This window comes from Rutidosis leptorrhynchoides, chromosome 9 (assembly GCF_046630445.1).
Source record: "Rutidosis leptorrhynchoides isolate AG116_Rl617_1_P2 chromosome 9, CSIRO_AGI_Rlap_v1, whole genome shotgun sequence".
NCBI lineage: Eukaryota > Viridiplantae > Streptophyta > Magnoliopsida > Asterales > Asteraceae > Rutidosis > Rutidosis leptorrhynchoides.
Window position 1 is genome coordinate 358864127 of NC_092341.1, and position 18664 is coordinate 358882790.

The window sequence follows — 18664 nt, forward strand, 5'->3', positions numbered from 1 at the left end:
ATTTCCTTCAAAATAGTCAAATGGAACAAGTTAATCATACAGAATATTAAGAGTAGTTAATAGTATTTCGTAGCATAATATGAACTCATTTATAAAAGCTTTTTCTTCATATTAGCGTTTTATAAGTTTAAATTCGGGTAGTACCTACCCGTTAAGTTCATACTTAGTAGCTAGTATACAATTCAACTACTACAATTCTATATGGAAAACTGATTATAATAATATTTCGCGTTCAAACCTTTACACAATATTTTACAAACTTACAATACCGCTTATTTTACATATAGCATGAAATATAGCACACAATAAATTTGATACAAGATGGTTGTGAAGATAATTCTAGCTAGTACACAAGTCGTTCAGCAAAGGCACTAAAGACACGTAATTCATACGTCCAGAAACAAGTCATGCATTCTGGTTTTACTAGGATTACTTCCCATCCTTGGTCTTGTGGAACATAACCGTTATGGCCGTTGATAAGACAGCGTGTTGTAACGTCGTCAAAGGGACGAGGGTTACGTAATGTCCAACAGTCCCGTAACAATCTAAAAACCTCATTTCTTACCCCAATTACCGACTCCGTCACTTGTGGGAACATTTTGTTTAATAGTTGTAGCCCGATGTTCTTGTTCTCACTTTGGTGAGAAGCGAACATTACTAATCCGTAAGCATAACATGCTTCTTTATGTTGCATGTTAGCCGCTTTTTCTAAATCACAAAGTCCAATATTCGGATATATTGAGTCAAAATAATTTCTTAACCCATTGCGTAAAATAGCATTTGGGTTCCCCACAATATATGCGTCAAAGTAAACACATCATAACTTATGGATTTCCCAATGTGATATCCCCCATCTTTCAAACGAAAGCCTTTTATAAATCCAGGCATTCTTGGAACGTTCTTCGAATGTCTTACAAACTGATCTCGCCTTAAATAGTTGTGCCGAAGAATTCTGACCGACTCTAGACAAGATTTCATCAATCATGTCTCTGGGTAGGTCTCTTAAAATATTGGGTTGTCTATCCATTTTGTGTTTTTATACTGTAAAATAGAACAAGAGTTAGATTCATAAAAAAATACTTATTAATACAAGCAATTTTTACATATATCATAAAGCATAAGCACACTATATTACATATATTACACCACACGAATACAACTATCTTATTCTGACTCGCTTGTTTCTTCTTCTTCGGTTTTGGTTCGTTTTGCCAAGTTTCTAGGGATATATGATGTTCCCCTAATACGAGCCGTCGTTTTCCACATTGGTTTAGAAAAACCTGGTGGTTTAGAGGTTCCCGGGTCATTGTTACAACTTAAGGACTTCGGGGGTTGACGATACATATAAAGTTCATCGGGGTTGGAATTAGATTTCTCTATTTTTATGCCCTTTCCCTTATTATTTTCTTTTGCCTTTTTAAATTCAGTTGGGGTAATTTCTATAACATCATCGGAATTCTTGTCAGAATCCGATTCATCGGAGAATTGGTAATCCTCCCAATATTTTGCTTCCTTAGCGGAAACACCATTGACCATAATTAACCTTGGTCGGTTGGTTGAGGATTTTCTTTTACTTAACCATTTTATTATTTCCCCCACCAGTTCTATTTCTTCATCCGGTTCCGATTCTTCTTCCGGTTCCGATTCTTCTTCTGGTTCCGACTCTTCTTCCGGTTCCTCTTCGGGAACTTGTTAATCAGTCCACGAATCATTCCAATTTACATTTGACTCTTCATTATTATTAGGTGAGTCAATGGGATTTGTGCTAGAGGTAGACATCTATCATACAATATCAAACATGTTAAGAGATTAATATATCACATAATATATACATGTTAATAATATATAGTTTCCAACAAAAATGTTAAGCAATCATTTTTAAAGAAAACACGGTCGAAGTCCAGACTCACTAATGCATCCTAACAAACTCGATAAGATACACTAATGCAAATTTTCTGGTTCTCTAAGACCAACGCTCGGATACCAACTGAAATGTCCCGTTCTTATTGATTAAAAACGTTCCATATTAATTGATTTCGTTGCGAGGTTTTGACCTCTATATGAGACGTTTTTCAAAGACTGCATTCATTTTTAAAACAAACCATAACCTTTATTTCATAAATAAAGGTTTAAAAAGCTTGACGTAGATTATCAAATAATGATAATCTAAAATATCCTGTTTACACACGACCATTACATAATGGTTTACAATACAAATATGTTACATCGAAATCAGTTTCTTGAATGCAGTTTTTACACAATATCATACAAACATGGACTCCAAATCTTGTCCTTATTTTAGTATGCAACAGCGGAAGCTCTTAATATTCACCTGAGAATAAACATGCTTTAAACGTCAACAAAAATGTTGGTGAGTTATAGGTTTAACCTATATATATCAAATCGTAACAATAGACCACAAGATTTCATATTTCAATACACATCCCATACATAGAGATAAAAATCATTCATATGGTGAACACCTGGTAACCGACATTAACAAGATGCATATATAAGAATATCCCCATCATTCCGGGACACCCTTCGGATATGATATAAATTTCGAAGTACTAAAGCATCCGGTACTTTGGATGGGGTTTGTTAGGCCCAATAGATCTATCTTTAGGATTCGCGTCAATTAGGGTGTCTGTTCCCTAATTCTTAGATTACCAGACTTAATAAAAAGGGGCATATTCAATTTCGATAATTCAACCATAGAATGTAGTTTCACGTACTTGTGTCTATTTTGTAAATCATTTATAAAACCTGCATGTATTCTCATCCCAAAAATATTAAATTTTAAAAGTGGGACTATAAGTCACTTTCACAGATTTTTTTACTTCGTCGAGAAGTAAGACTTAGCCACTGTTGATTCACGAACCTATAACAATATAAACATATATATTAAAGTATGTTCAAAATATATTTACAACACTTTTAATATATTTTGATGTTTTAAGTTTATTAAGTCAGCTGTCCTCGTTAGTAACCTACAACTAGTTGTCCACAGTTAGATGTACAGAAATAAATCGATAAATATTATCTTGAATCAATCCACGACCCAGTGTATACGTATCTCAGTATTGATCACAACTCAAACTATATATATTTTGGAATCAACCTCAACCCTGTATAGCTAACTCCAACATTCACATATAGAGTGTCTATGGTTGTTCCGAAATATATATAGATGTGTCGACATGATAGGTCGAAACATTGTATACGTGTCTATGGTATCTCAAGATTACATAATATACAATACAAGTTGATTAAGTTATGGTTGGAATAGATTTGTTACCAATTTTCACGTAGCTAAAATGAGAAAAATTATTCAATCTTGTTTTACCCATAACTTCTTCATTTTAAATCCGTTTTGAGTGAATCAAATTGCTATGGTTTCATATTGAACTCTATTTTATAAATCTAAATAGAAAAAGTATAGGTTTATAGTCGGAAAAATAAGTTACAAGTCGTTTTTGTAAAGGTAGTCATTTCAGTCGAAAGAACGACGTCTAGATGACCATTTTAGAAAACATACTTCCACTTTGAGTTTAACCATAATTTTTGGATATAGTTTCATGTTCATAATTAAAATAATTTTCTCAGAATAACAACTTTTAAATCAAAGTTTATCATAGTTTTTAATTAACTAACCCAAAACAGCCCGCGGTGTTACTACGACGGCGTAAATCCGGTTTTACGGTGTTTTTCGTGTTTCCAGGTTTTAAATCATTAAGTTAGCATATCATATAGATATAGAACATGTGTTTAGTTAATTTTAAAAGTCAAGTTAGAAGGATTAACTTTTGTTTGCGAACAAGTTTAGAATTAACTAAACTATGTTCTAGTGATTACGAGTTTAAACCTTCGAATAAGATAGTTTTATATATATGAATCGAATGATGTTATGAACATCATTACTACCTCAAGTTTAGTAGGTAAACCTACTGGAAGTGACAAGAAATGATCTAGCTTCAAAGGATCTTGGATGGCTTGAAAGTTCTTGAAGTAGGATCATGACACAAAAACAAGTTCAAGTAAGATTTTTACTCGAATTAAGATAGTTTATAGTTATAGAAATTGAATCAAAGTTTGAATATGAATATTACCTTGAATAAGAAAGATAACCTACTGTATATAACAAAGGTTTCTTGATCTTAGATGATTACTTAGAATGGATTAGAAAGCTTGGAAGTAAATTAGTTAACTTGAAGGGATTTTTGAAGTGTTCTTGAAGTGTTCTTCCTATGATGATTATAGCTTGATTCTTGAAGTGATTTTTGATGAAGATGATGATTAAATACTGGAAAAATACGTTCATAATAGTGTGTGTGTGTTGAGAGAGAATTAGAAAGAGAATTGGAAGTGAAATGGAGTGAATGATGAGTGGTAATTGGTGAGTGGGGTTAAAAGGAGTTCTAGTTAGTTGACTAGCTCATGGTAGAAGTTAAAATTGATTAGTCATACATAACATAATCAAGAGTGGAATTCCATGCTAGTTCCTATTGGTATATACCCATAGTAAGTACGTTTTGAAGCTGTGTATAATACGGGTAAGAATACGACTAGAATTCTTGATGAAAGAAAAGAATGGGAAAGTAACTGTAACCATTTTCGTTAAGTATGAGTGTTTTGATATATGTCTTGAAGTCTTCCAAAAGTATTTTAATACATCTAAATACACTACATGTATATACATTTTAACTGAGTCGTTAAGTCATCGTTAGTCGTTACATGTAAGTGTTGTTTTGAAACCTTTAAGTTAACGATCTCAATTAATGTTGTTAACCCATTGTTTATTATATCTAATGAGATGTTAAATTATTATATTATCATGATATTATGATATATTAATATATCTTAATATGATATATATACACATTTAAATGTCGTTACAACGATAATCGTTACATATATGTCTCGTTTCGAAATCCTTAAGTTAGTAGTCTTGTTTATATGTATATAACTCATTGTTAATATACTTATGGAGATACTTACTTATCATAATCTCATGTGAACCATATGTATATCCATATATATATCGTCATGTCGTTTTTACAAGTTTTAACGTTCGTGAATCGCCGGTCAACTTGGGTGGTCAATTGTCTATATGAAACATATTTCAATTAATCAAGTCTTAACAAGTTTGATTGCTTAACATGTTGGAAACATTTAATCATGTAAATATCAATCTCAATTAATATATATAAACATGGAAAAGTTCGGGTCACTACAATTATGAATGTTTAGGAAAAATGAAAAGTTTAAAACTATTGTTATTATGCATAACATGCATCAATTTTAGTTATGATTAAAAATATTTAGGATCAAATGTATGATAATAACTTAATATCAATAATCAAACTGAAAGACTTTATACGTAACATTTTATTATTAATTTTTTAGTTCTAAATTGTCTTATCCTGATTAATTAATCAACTATTTTTATCATCTTTATATTTTTATTTTCTTAAACACACCTATTATGAGTAATAATTAAGTAATTATAGTTACATGAAAACTCAAATATTTGATACGTAGTAAGTATTCACTTAATATTTAATAATAAGTTGGTTAATATTAAACTTGATGTAGTAAAAGTAACAATTATATGCTAATTAAACTACTCCGTAATAGCTACTCGATCAAACATAACATATAATATGGTTGACTTATTCAATACATGTTAAATTATCTTTGTTATTCAAGAATCAATTTTTTTACCATCGTTAATTACATTAATAATCATTTTACTATAATTTATCATAATAATAATGTTATATTGTTATTCATCATCATATGAAGTAAGTATTATCCATGTATAGAAGGCATAATTTTTTTATCATATTATCTATCAAAGAACTCTATGATGTAAATGATTGCTAAAAGATTACGTTATAAAACATAAAAAAATATTAAGAATCAAGATAAAAGTCAAATTAAACAAAACGTACATACAATTTAATAGAATAGTAAAAAAGTTTGCATTCTTTAATATTTGTAACCTACATCCATAACAAATATGATACAAAAAGAAGGCATAATTTCTTTATCCATTATCAAAGAACTATATGATGCAAATAATTGCTAAAGAAAATATTTAATAATACAACGTTAAAAGGAAATACTGAACATCAAGAGAAAAGCTAAATTAAATAAATCATACTTACAATCCAATACAAAAATGAAACAATTTGTGTTCTCTAATATATGTACATATTCACAATAGGAAATACTCTGCAATGCTTTGTCCCTTAATGTTGTAATATCTGAAACTTGTTCGAGTAAGATGATGACATCACTACATATTAACAATAAAAGAAACCTAAACAACAACAACAACAATAATAATAATAATAATAATAATAATAATAATAATAATAATAATAATAATAATAATAATAATAATAATAATAATAATAATAATAATAATAAATAATTAAAAACACAACAAATACATTATTGACGAAGATCTATAATCGACGTAAAAGTAACACCAAAGATAGTATACAACAATAATATAAATCACATACAAATCTAATATATATATATATATATATATATATATATATATATATATATATATATATATATATATATATATGAACTCTAAACAACTATCAAAACGGATAAATTTCACATGATAATAGAAAAATACTCATGTACACCAATAACTTGTTAATAAAGTCATACCGTAGCATAAGTCTAACGTTCGTGTAATAGATGAATATACAACATTACATGAGGAAATAATCTTACTAAATTGATGATGATGATGATTAAGAACTAACATATATAAAACTCTATCAATTATTAATTAATATTCGCAATGTATGTGGTGAAATGAAAAATGTGTATCCTGAAATTGAATAATGAGTATTTATAGGCAACATTATAATAACTTATTTAATATAAGGAAAATGAAAAGGTTAAAACTTATTTATTTATTATAAGAATAATGAAAGGATTGAAATTAATCAATTTAATACATGGAAAATGAAAGGATTAAAACTTAGATATTATTATTAATAAATTTTCTAATTCTTTTATTTTTTTAATTATTACCTTATTATAAAATTAAGTAGGAATTAAGGAAAAATATTTTTTTTTAGTTGTAAATGATTAAATTAAGAGGTTTTAGTGCCCTCATTTATGACTCAAGGAGTCACTTTTATATTATATATAGACTAGTTTTTCAACCTCTTGATATAGAGCGAATTTACTCTGTATTTTTCTCTCTTTAAAACACGTTATCTTCCTACAGTTCTAGGGTTTCACGCTCTTTTCCGGCAGCTACTTTCTCTGCTTCCAACCTTTCTCTCTTGTCTTGTCAGATCTGCGGCTTTGTAGTCTCCGGCGTCGGTCCTTCTTCCGACCACCGGCACCTCGCCGGTGGTCCGACCTTCTGTTTGTTCCTTTTCATCGTTGAATAAGTGTACTACCTCTTCCTTGACTTCCCGATGACGTGTGTACCTTTGTTATCTCCTCCGTCCACTTTGCCGGAAAGCAGGCGGCGATCCGGTGGTTTTTTCAGCGTATCCGTGATCCGGTTAGGTTTGCGGGGTGGTGTATGTTGGGATCTCCGATTTGAGTGGTTTATGGCCTAGGTTTACGGTGTTGTTGTTCCTCACGTTGTTACATGTGCTAGGTGGTCGTAGACGGTGAGTTCCTGTCGGAACTCTATGGCCACCGTGGCTTGGTGCCGGTTTTTTTTTGGAGGATGACGTTTTTTGGGGGCCTGAGGTGTGTATACAGATGCTCCAGTGGGTATGCCTTTGACGGTTGCTGACGGCTGTTGACTGTTGCTAGCGGTTGCTGGCGGTTGCTAGGGACGGCTGACGATGGCGGCTACTGGCGACTGTTGGTTTGACAACCCGGAAATTTCCAACCAAATTTAAACTTTAATCTTTATATGTTTCCGACACGATAAGCAATATTTGTTAAGTTAAATTTCAAGAATTTTAAACTATGTTCATACATTCATTCAACCTCGACCAAGTTCCAACGATTCACGAACCATTAAACGAATATGATTATATATGTATATGTGTATATATATTATAACTTGAAACGTAAACAAAATATTAGATTAAATACTTTATATGATTGTATCTATTTTAAAATGTTTATCAATGGAATTAGAAGATAAGATCAAATGATTGAACTATCAGATATATTGAATTATGATTACAAGTCTCTGTTGAAAGGCCCACGTTGATTTGAGAAATCTTTCCATTTTAACAATATTCAGAAAATGGTAAAGTGATTTATAAATAAGAACAAATTGTCAATCATTGAGAATTAGACAAAGGATAGTGGAAGATTGAATCTCATAAAGACTCGATTGATCTATTTAGTTTCAAACGTACAAAATCGTTTTCAGTTTAAAAATAACTTTATTATTAAAACGTATATAACTTTTATAAATATCTAGAACCACTTTTGACAACTCATTACTTAACTAGTATGATAAAGATAACGATATTTATATTTTATTTTATTAAATATATATATATATATATATATATATATATAACGATTTAAATTAATATTATATATATTTATACGCGTATTATACGTACATAGTTTTATACTTTTACTATACTTAAACTTTACCTTTACTTTATTTTTACTTTACTTTAACTTTAATAATTCACTTTAATAATTCATACTTTAATAATTCACTTTAATAATTATACTTTAATAATTCACTTTAATAATTCATACTTTAATAATTCACTTTAATAATTCATACTTTAATAATTCACTTTAATAATTCATACTTTAATAATTCACTTTAATAATTCAAAAATCTATTATAAATAGAATTCAATAGGTTTCATTATTTTATAGAAACTTGAAAATATTTTTCTCTAAACTCTCTCAATCGATTTACATATATATATATATATTTACTCCGTATTATTTCAAGATATTATTAGTATACATAAAATATTACGACGGAGTGCTGTCCGAGTGATTTCGAAATTATTTTTCGAGTAGGATAGGATTAAGGAAATTATGGGTTATAGCTATGGAGGTGATTGAGTATGGTTCATGGGTATGCTCGTGAGGTCAATATAGTGTTTATCATGTCCGTTGCGTCTACGTACCTTTCCTGCAATATTGAATCTCAGTATTGATACGTGAGTACTCATAATTTAACTTTTACATACTAATAGTGTATCCCTGACTAGTGCTCGAGTATTTAGGATTATGCATGCTTGTACTTTTGATATTGCCCTTAGACAGGTTAGGTTGAATCTTGAATTAGTTACACTTACGGTTGAGATAAGGTATAAGATATGCATGTCCTTGAAAAGCTAGCGAAAAATTAAGAACTTTTCCTTTAGATATCGAATGGTTTCGATGAACGGATTAAAAGTTATAATCAATTGAATTTTCGATATTTTTATTAAAAATGATTATTATTATCGTCGTTTTTATCGTCGTTCTAGTTTTATCTTATTATTATCATTATTATTATCTTTATCAATAAAAGGGATTTATCATTAAAAATTGTTATTTTTATTATTATTATTACTATCGTTATTATCGTTAAAGTTATAATTAGTATTATTATTATTATCCAATTATTATTATTATTATTATTATTATTATTATTAGTATTATTATTATTATCATTATTAATATGTATATCATTATTTAAAAATGGTTATTGTTATTGTTATTATTATTATTACTATATTATCATTAAGATAATTATTAGTATTATCGTTAATAATGTTATAGTAACTATCATTATTAATATTAGTGTAATTAAAACAAATATTTGTAACACCTAATTATTTTGATTACTATTATTATCATTATTATGAACACGATATAAAAGACGATTAAAAGCTATTAAACGAAACAATTAGGAAATAATAAGTAAGAGTATCATGATGAAATTAAAATATTATAAGATATTGATTTAGATAAAATTATCGTTCTTATTATTTTTATCATTACTATTATTATTAAAAGTATCGTTAGTATTAAAACTATCATTTTAATAAAAATTATTATTTTAATAGAAATGTCATTGTTACTATAAAATATCATTATTATTATTATTATTTTAAATAGAATTATTATTTTAAAGATAATATTAAAAATTATCGTAAATATTAAAGTTATCATAATTAGAATTATCGTTTTATCATAATGTCATCTTAGTAATTATAAATATTGATATTTTTATAATAATAATTATTATTACAAAATAATACAACTTTTACTTACTATCATTATAGATATTATTTTATCAAATAAATATGTGATACAAACATATTTTACTACGTGTAATAACTTACTTTAATAATACCTATCATATTATCTTTATGATATTAAATGAACCCTATAAATTTTATTATTTAATATATATAAAAGTATATTTTATTATATAAATTTAATATAGAATTTTATTTATTAATAAATAAATTATATTATTTACTCTAATAAATCTTTTAAAAATATTTAAAAATATAAAACGACGATATTTAAACTATATATTAATCATGTATAGATTTTTGGAAATTATTTTGAGTCAAATTTACTTTTGTTGACTTTTGCATATTAGTCTCGAGCATTAGGATTGTGGTACACTATGACTTGACCTAATTTGTTAGACAAATATTGACCAACACATAAATATATATATAATTAATTTAGGTTCGTGAATCCGAGGCCAACCTTGTACTTGTCCAATGACGTTATATGTATTTTTATTACGAAATACAGTATGGTGAGTTTCATTTGCCTTTTTACCCTTTATATTTTTGGGACTGAGAATACATGCGCTTTTATAAATGTTTGACGAAATAGACACAAGTAATTGAAACTACATTCTATGGTTGAATTATCAAAATCGAATATGCCCCTTTTTATTAAAGTCTGGTAATCTAAGAATTAGGGAACAGACACCCTAATTGACGCGAATCATAAAGATAGATCTATTGGGCCTAACAAACCCCATCCAAAGTACCGGATGCTTTAGTACTTCGAAATTTATATCATGTCCGAAGGAGGATCCCGGAATGATAGGGGATATTCTTATATGTATCTAGTTAATGTCGGTTACCAGGTGTTCACCATATGAATGATTATTTTTGTCTCTATGCATGGGACGTATATTTATGAGAACTGGAAATGAAATTCTTGTGGTCTATTAAAATGATGGAAATAAATGATTATGATAAACTAATGAACTCACCAACCTTTTGGTTGACACTTTAAAGCATGTTTATTCTCAGGTGTTAAAGAAATCTTCCGCTGTGCATTTGCTCATTTTAAAGATATTACTTGGAGTGTTCCATAACATATTTCGAAGAACGTTGCATTCGAGTCATTGAGTTCATCAAAGATTATTATTAAATCAATTTATAGTTGGATAGTGGATATTATGAAATGGTATGCATGCCTGTCAATTTTCGATGTAAAGAAAGTTTGTCTTTTAAAAACGAATGCAATGTTTGTAAAATGTATCATATAGAGGTAAAATACCTCGCAATGTAATCAACTATTGTGAATCGTTTATAATGTATATGAACGGGTCCTTTCAGTTGGTATCAGAGGTGGTCTTAGCGAACCAGGTCTGCATTAGTGTGTCTAACTGATAAGTCGATAGGATGCATTAGTGAGTCTGGACTTCGACCGTGTCTGCATGTCAAAAGTTTTGCTTATCATTTTGTGTCGAAAATTAACTACTTATCATCCTCAAGAAATTACCTGCTTATCATTTTTAGTCTAAGACACGTCTTGCTGCATTCATTGCATGAATAGTGTTTAGACAAAAATTCATATCTTAGCATATCTGCTAAATCATATCTTATCGTATTTGTTACTTTAAACTTTGCCTGACATATCTCGCAAAGTCCTCCGTAATCTACGAAATCTTTTGATCTATATATATATATATATATATATATATATATATATATATATATATATATATATATATATATATATATATATATATATTCTATGTAATTAGAATACCATCCGTTAGCCAAAATCATTTCATATCGAGAAAAAAAAAATCCTTTATCCAATCGTACGAAATGGAATTCGTCATCAGTTCAAGTCACTCAGATTCCAAAATGGAATCCCATTCAAGCTCCGAAAGCAGTGTGACCGGAATAGATCAACCAATCAGTCATCACCTATTCTGGATGAATTGGGGATGGGTTCATAGCCTCCTCAATCATTGGAGACAAGAAGAAGGTGATCCCTTCCATCCACCACATTGCCCTCTTGACGAAGAACCTGAAGCACTTACCGGCAAACCTGTCCGAAACACCATTTTCTAGCTCATTTCCAGAGTATCTCGTCATGATTATATATTACATCAAATTTTAGATTTTATTTATCCGCTCGTCCGAACCGACAATCACCCCGGTGTAATAGAAGAAGTCAACGAGCTTCGCGCTCGGGTAGTGGCTTTGGAGAATATGGTGCAGAGATTACAAACACCAGCAGCAGCATCAGCAGCATAACCAGTACCACCATCATCAACGCCAACAGTACCATTACCACCTCCAACTACAACCGCGTCGTAAACCTCAACTTCACAATCTATCCCACGAGCATCAACGTCATACGCACCATAGATACCAAGGAGTACCAACAACAATAACTGACGAAGTATTAATTCATAACTTCATTGGAGAAACATTCCGCGGCGATTATGTTATCTCTAAAGTCTTAGAGATTATCTAATCTAGCCCTAACCATAAATTAGTTAAGCGAACCAAAATGATAAAAGGAAGAGTAGAAACCCTGACAAAAATGGTGTGTGATTAACAAGCTAAACTTGCTTTACCAACAGTATCAACAGTACCGTCAGCGTTACCAGCATCGTCAGTACAGTCAATATCCAAATCAACAACACTGATAACATCACAAACTCCGTCAGTTCAAGAATCACTGTGGACATCATTACGAATTTATAACGTGTATATTGTATCAACGAGTTATGAAGAATTAACTCATTCCCTCTGAAGAATTTATATGTATATTATATATATATATATATATATATATATATATATATATATATATATATATATATATATATATATATATATATATATATATATATATATATATATATTTTGAAATAAATCTTTCCGTGCTAAGCTATTGTGTGTGAATCTTAACTACTCGGTTAATTCATATTACAAATATGCAATAATGTACGTCCTTCGGCCACAACTTAACCAACGTTAACTACAATCTCTGTCGCAATTCAACAAATTCCAATTCATAATAAATCAAGTATATATTTGATTTTACACTTTCATCATCGATGTACCCGAAACTTTTCAGATAACATCATTCGTACTTTGCGAACACAAGAATTCCACGAACCGAACATCATACATCAACAAATAACGAAGTATTGATTCATAATTTCAATGTCATTAAAGAAATACTGCGTAAAAATTATGTACTTTTTAAAGCCTTTAGGGAATATTCAATTCTAGTTTCAACTGTAAATCAAATGAGTTTAATTTAACATTAACTCATTAAATCTATGTTACATCTGAAGAAAATATACATATATATATTTTCATAAAGACTGTAATAAAATTCTTTTGTACAAAATATTAATTGTGAATTTTTTTTTAACGGGTAGGTAATACCCGAGAGATATATAAATTCACAATTAATATGTTACATTCTTCGAATCTGATTCAGCAAATCATCCATTATGCTCCCTACTTTCACAACAATATACATTCTTTTATAGAAATCAAAACAACCATACTCATTCAAAATTTAATTACATATTCTGATTTTGAAATCTCAAAATTCAACTTAAGATATGACCAAAATCATCACTCTTAGATCCTTACATCTTTCACAAGCTATATTTTGACTTCAAAACTGTGTTAGAATATCAAATGTATGTTAACGATTACAATCTGTGTTCAAACCCTTCGAAAATTTCTGAAGACACTTCGAATGATGAGCAATCGAGATGATGATTCAACCACATGTTACCCACATTTATGTACCCGAAAAACTCTTGAAACCAAAGTAAAAGTTTAAACAACGTATCCGCGTCAGATTCTTTGGCATTTATTAGCAAAAATAACTTTGCGACTCCTATTCAAAGTAGCCAGTTTTGTCACAGCTCCAGCAAGTCAACTTCGACTTTTCAGTCAGACTAACCTTATTATAACCTTAAGATATACACCATCGTTACCAGTGAACCTTTTACATTCCACCACATTATTAGCAGATGTACCAACAACTTCATTACCCTTTGACTTTAGCCTCTCCAAAAAGTCATTATAATTATTCATTGAAACCCCATCATTTACTCATTCGCATCTTGTAATGAGAATTGCCATACGAATCATTGGGAATTAGCAATCAGTATTTTGAAATCTCGCAGCATGTCTACGCCAACAGTTATATGTGTATATATAACGTCTATCTTCTGGACTTAATTTGAATGTGAAGTTTCTGAAAAACACTCCGAACTACGAATTGGTTCTCCGAAAATGGAAAAAAAATGCTGATAAAGTAGCAAAAACTATAAACGACTTTAAACGGTAAAAGCTGGATGATAATGATGAAGTGTGCTGGCAAAGCACAGAAAAAGAGAAGTTTTGGAACTGGAAAACAGATTGAGCAAAGTAGGAAGGAGGCTGTGTGTGATGACCAGGGAATTTCTGACCAAATTTAAACTTGAATCTTATGTGGTTTCGACACGATAAGCAAAGTCTATTAAACTGAATCTCAAAAATTTTTAAACTGTTTCATATATGCATTTGACTTTCGACCATTACAAACTCATGGAATTCAATGATATCTAAACTCGAGCTTGAACGAGAAAATATTTTGATCAAAAATAAAACCGATTTGTTTTCTGAAAACCTATTTTCAATGCGTTCATTACCATTGAACGTAAAATCCTGAGAATTCATTGGAATTCATTAGGTCACCTGAACCAAATCGGGTGTCAACCGTAAGAACGGTGGTTGCATAGCATGGTCGGAGACAGGACCTTGTGTCAAACCGACAAATTATAAGGGTGAGCTTTACTATTGCTCCTACAAAGGATAGTAAAAGCATCCGACACGTTTTTGGACCATAATTAAAAGCATGTCACGGGACATTGCCTTAACAGTTTCTTGTTCATCGCTTTCCTTTACAACCGGACGGTAGTTTGCCGAAAGGTAATATACGAGACAAGTAAACTGGACGTGTTGCTTTCCTAATACAAGGTTAGCAAGTGGGTAACACAAAACCACAAGTGTTGAGCTAAAATTTTCAAATCTGAAACCCACACAACCCACAAAAATATTTTGCAAACACCGGTGAAGGGTTATTCCGGAAAACTTATCTAGGGTAAAAGCTAGATTAAATTTTCAAAAAGATCAAATGTTTTCATAAAGATCCAATTTCCTTAAGGATCTACATTTTCATAGTCATGTGGGACTGTAAACCACCTTTCAAATGTGCACTTTGCTTTGGAAACCGAAAGTAAATCGGCTATTTGATTGCAAGTGTCGTTGACCTAAACCCGAGGCAACTGTGGATGACACACCCACCTTTAACCATCATTACTGTCATTATTTATACCGCTATATCAAAATCACTGATGTACAAAATGTGATGAATAAAAAAGTGATTCATGTATGTTTTTATTTCAAGTTCTGTATTGCTTGAGGACAAGCAACGCTCAAGTGTGGGGATATTTGATAGTGCTCCAAATGAACATATATTTAGTAGCAATATCGTTCCAATATGTAAAGTTTTTAAATGTAATTTCCTTATTTTTAGTTGTAATAGTTAAATAAATAAGTGCGAAGACGAAAGACGCAAATCGCTCGAAAATGAAGATTTAAAGACAAAAACAAAGATTTGAAAGACCAAAACGTCCAAAAAGCTCAAATGTACAAGATACAATTCAAAAGGTTTAATTTATTGATGAGAAACGTCTAAAAATGACAAGAGTACAAGTTACAAAACGCAAAGTACAAGATATTAAATTATACGAAAGGACGTTCGAAAATCCGGAACCGGTACCCGAGCCAACTATCAACGCTCGACGCAACGGAGCTGAAAGTACAAGTCAACTATGCACAATAATATAATATAATATTTAAATAATTCATAATAAGAATAATAATAAATAATAAAAAGTTGTTAATTGAGCATAGTTAAGGGGTCATAAGTGAAAATTTCAAATCAACATTTGCCTATAAAATGGAATTCACGTAGTAATGAAAAAGGACACCTTCACTTCATTTTTCTTTCTTTCCCTCTGTAAGAATATATATATTTATATTTATAATATTAAGTTTAATTTAAGTTTAATAATAATTGGGTTATTGTAAGAAATATTTTACGGGTTTTAAAGTCGAAACTCTGCCCGTGTAACGCTACGCGATTAATCACCACTGTAAGCTATGTTCTTCCTTTTTAAATTAATGTATCGTAACTAAGTTATTATTATGCTTATTTGAGCCGAAGTAATCGTGATGTTGGGCTAAAATATTAAGAAGGGGTTATTGAACTTTGGACCATAATTAAGGTTTGGGCAAAAGACCGACACTTGTGGAAATTGAACTATTGACTATTAATAGATGGGGGGTATTGTCTAATTGAGTGACAGCTCATTGGAGTCTGTCGAACCTATCTTCAAATTAATTAACCTAATAATTAATAATGATTATGGTTGTCCTATTTAGTGATGTTCATATGGAATCTGTTATAATCATTTAATTAATCAATTGGGTTGGGTAATTGATTATTCATTCTGATCAAGTGGATGAATTAATATTCATAAACTAATTAAAACAGGGGTGGATTACATACAGTGATAACTGGTGTAATTGTTGACAGAAGTGATAACTGCGTCACAGTTTAAATCCTTAATTAGTTGGAATATTTGACTTCGGGTATAAGGGTAATTTGACGAGGATACTCGCACTTTATATTTATGACCGATGGACTATTATGGACAAAAACCAGATAGACGTATCAAATAAACCAGGACAAAGGACAATTAACCCATGGTAATAAATTAAAATCAACACGTCAAACATCATGATTACGGAAGTTTAAATAAGCATAATTCTTTTATTATATTTCTCATCGTATCTTTATTTACTGTCATTTTATTACTCGCAATTTTATTTACTGTCATTTTATTTATTGTCATTATTTTACGCACTTTAATTATCGTCATTTATCTTTACGCTTAAAATATAGAATCGACAAACCGGTCATTAAACGGTAAAACCCCCCTTTTATAATAATATTACTACTTATATAATTATATATATTTTTTGTATAAATATAGTTAAAAATATAGTAAGTATCACCAGCTCCCTGTGGAACGAACCAGACTTACTAAAAACTACACTACTCTACGATTAGGTACACTGCCTATAGTGTTGTAGCAAGGTTTAGGTATATCCCATCCGTAAATTAATAAAACTTGTGTCATATTTTGTAGTATTTTGTATTAAAAATAATACTATTTCGTACCCTCACGCTACATCATCAGTATTCTCATCCCAAAAATATTAGATTTTAAAAGTGGGACTATAACTCACTTTCACAGATTTTTACTTCGTCGGGAAGTAAGACTTGGCCACTGGTTGATTCACGAACCTATAACAATATATACATATATATCAAAGTATGTTCAAAATATATTTACAACACTTTTAATATATTTTGATGTTTTAAGTTTATTAAGTCAGCTGTCCTCGTTAGTAACCTACAACTAGTTGTCCACAGTTAGATGTACAGAAATAAATCGATAAATATTATCTTGAATCAATCCACGACCCAGTGTATACGTATCTCAGTATTGATCACAACTCAAACTATATATATTTTGGAATCAACCTCAACCCTGTATAGCTAACTCCAACATTCACATATAGAGTGTCTATGGTTGTTCCGAAATATATATAGATGTGTCGACATGATAGGTCGAAACATTGTATACGTGTCTATGGTATCTCAAGATTACATAATATACAATACAAGTTGATTAAGTTATGGTTGGAATAGATTTGTTACCAATTTTCACGTAGCTAAAATGAGAAAAATTATCCAATCTTGTTTTACCCATAACTTCTTCATTTTAAATCCGTTTTGAGTGAATCAAATTGCTATGGTTTCATATTGAACTCTATTTTATGAATCTAAACAGAAAATTATAGGTTTATAGTGGTAAAAATAAGTTACAAGTCGTTTTTGTAAAGGTAGTCATTTCAGTCGAAAGAACGACGTCTAGATGACCATTTTAGAAAACATACTTCCACTTTGAGTTTAACCATAATTTTTGAATATAGTTTCATGTTCATAATAAAAATCATTTTCTCAGAATAACAACTTTTAAATCAAAGTTTATCATAGTTTTTAATTAACTAACCCAAAACAGCCCGTGGTGTTACTACGACGGCGTAAATCCGGTTTTACGGTGTTTTTCGTGTTTCCAGGTTTTAAATCATTAAGTTAGCATATCATATAGATATAGAACATGTGTTTAGTTGATTTTAAAAGTCAAGTTAGAAGGATTAACTTTTATTTGCGAACAAGTTTAGAATTAACTAAACTATGTTTTAGTGATTACAAGTTTAAACCTTCGAATAAGATAGCTTTATATGTATGAATCGAATGATGT